The sequence below is a fragment of the Homarus americanus genome, unplaced genomic scaffold (assembly GCF_018991925.1).
Source record: "Homarus americanus isolate GMGI-L3 unplaced genomic scaffold, GMGI_Hamer_2.0 scaffold43130, whole genome shotgun sequence".
In the NCBI taxonomy this organism is placed as follows: domain Eukaryota; kingdom Metazoa; phylum Arthropoda; class Malacostraca; order Decapoda; family Nephropidae; genus Homarus; species Homarus americanus.
This window is the reverse complement of record NW_024737778.1, coordinates 36,235-39,180: the sequence shown is the minus strand read 5'-3', so window position 1 is coordinate 39,180 and position 2,946 is coordinate 36,235.

Genomic DNA, 2,946 nt, shown 5'->3' with positions numbered 1-2,946 from the left:
CACCTGACACCTGTACCACCTGACACCAGTACCACCTGACACCTGTACCACCTGACACCTATACCCCCTGACACCTGTACCACCTGACACCTGTACCACCTGACACCTGTACCACCTGACACCTATACCCTGACACCTGTACCACCTGACACCTGTACCACCCTGACACCTATGCACCCTGACACCTGTACCCCTACACCAGTACACCTGACACCTGTACCACCTGACACCTGTACCACCTGACACCTGTACCACCTGACCTGTAACACCTGACACCTATACACCCCTGACACCTGTACCCCCTGACACCTGTACCACCTGACACCTATACCCCGACACCTGTACCACCTGACACCTGTACCACCCTGACACCTATGCACCCTGGACACCTGTACCACCTGACACCTGTACCGGACACCTGTTCCACCTGACACCTGTCCACCTGACACCTGTACCACCTGACACCTGTGCCACCCTGACACCTATACACCCTGACACCTGTACCCCTAACACCAGTACCACCTGACACCTATACCCCTGACACCTGTACCACCTTACACCTGTACCACCTGACACCTATACACCCTGACACCTATACCCCTGACACCTGTACCACCTGACACCTACCCCGACACCTATACCCCCTGACACCTGTACCACCTGACCTGTACCACCCCTGACACCTATACCCCTGACACCTGTACCCCAGCACCAGTACCACCTGACACCTGTACCCCCCAACACCTGTACCACCTGACACCTGTACCCCCCTGACACCTATACACCCTGACACCTATACCCCTGAAACCTGTACCACCTGACACCTGTACCACCTGACATCTGTTCCCCCCAACCTGTACCACCTGACACCTATACCCTCTGACACCTGTACCACCTGACACCTGTACCACCTGACACCTGTTTCCCCAGCACCTGTACCACCTGACACCTGTTCCCTCTGACACCTGTACCACCTGACACCTATGCCCCCTGACACCACACCTGACGCCTACACCACCTGAAACCTACACCACCTGACAACTACACCACCTGACACATACACCACCTGACACCTACACCACCCCACATACACCATCTGACACCAACACCACCTGACACCTACACCACCTGACACCAACACCGCCTGACACCTACACCACCTGACAACACCCACCTGACACCAACACCACCTGACACCTACACCACCTGACACATACACCATCTGACACCAACACCACCTGACACCTACACCACCTGACACATACACCACCTGACACCTACACCACCTTACACACACACACATATACACACACACACACGGCACCTGTCTCCCGTCCTCACCCAACACACCCGAGTTCCGTCACCCAGTGTCACCCCAACCCCTCACAATGTTCCTCCCATAACTTCCTCTCTTCTTTAAGTTGTTATTTTAATAAACGTTACCATTATTTACCTTGCTTGTTGTTTAACCTAATCTACGTTATTTTAATACAATTCTTTATTATCTCCTTAAATAGTACTAGTGACGCTGTTAGTGTACATTAATATAGTCACTCCTGTAGAGTAGCTTAAGACACCGTTTTCTTCAACACGCGAAATACCACATGTCATCATGGTGGGGGCAGTCATTACTGCAACACGCGGTCAAGTTCAACGATGCTTATACCAAAAGTTTATCATGCGGTCCTTGTCTCGTGTTGATCCGAACTAACAAGTTTGGGACACATCAGTAAACACTTTCTAAAGTTATTTGGGGACAGACAGACACCAAAAACATTAACTAATAATAATAATAATAATAATAATAATAATAATAATAATAATAATAATAATAATAATAATAATAATAATAATAATAATAATAATAATAATAATAATAATAATAATAATAATAATAATAATAATAATAATAATAATAATAATTATTTAATAATAATTAATAATATAATAATAATAATAATAATAATAATAATAATAATAATAATAATAATAATAATAATAATATAATAATAATAATAATAATAATAATAATAATAATAATAATAATAATAATAATAATAATAATAATAATAATAATAATAATAATAATAATAATAATAATAATAATAATAATAATAATAATAATAATAATAATATTATTATTATTATTATTATTATTTTATTAGTTTATATGGAACTCTACCTGGCGTGTAGCGGGCGACTACCTAACGTGTAGCGGTAGACTACCTGGCGTGTAGCGGTAGACTACCTGGAGTGTAACGGTAGACTACCTGACGTGTAGCGGTAGACTACCTGGTGTGTAGCTATCGACTACCTGGCGTGTAGCGGTAGACTACCTGGCGTGTAGCGGTCGACTACCTGACATGTAGCGATCGACTACCTGACATGTAGCGATCGATTACCTGGCGTGTAGCGGTAGACTACCTGGAGTGTAACGGTAGACTACCTGACGTGTGCGGTAGATTACCTGGTGTGTAGCGATCGACTACCTGGCGTGTAGAGGGTAGACTACCTGGGGTGTGATCGATTACCTGGCATGTAGCAGTAAACTACCTGGCGTGTAGCGGTAGACTACCTGGCGTGTAGCGGTCGACTACCTGGGGTGTAGCGGTCGACTACCTGACGTAGCAGCGATCGACTACCTGGCGTGTGATGAACTACCTGGCGTGTGAGGTAGACTACTGGGGTGTAGCGGTAGACTACCTGGTGGGTAGCGATCGATTACCTGGCATGTAGCAGTAAACTACCTGGCGTGTAGCGGTAGACTACCTGGCGTGTAGCGGTCGACTACCTGACATGTAGCGATCGACTACCTGGCGTGTAGAGGAAAATTCCACAAAAGTCCCAGATTTCAGAAGGGCAAACTTTGATAGTTTGAAGAGTGCTGAGAGAAGGGGTATCACGCTTGGGGGTGAACTACTTGGATTCCGATAACGAGATCTGAAG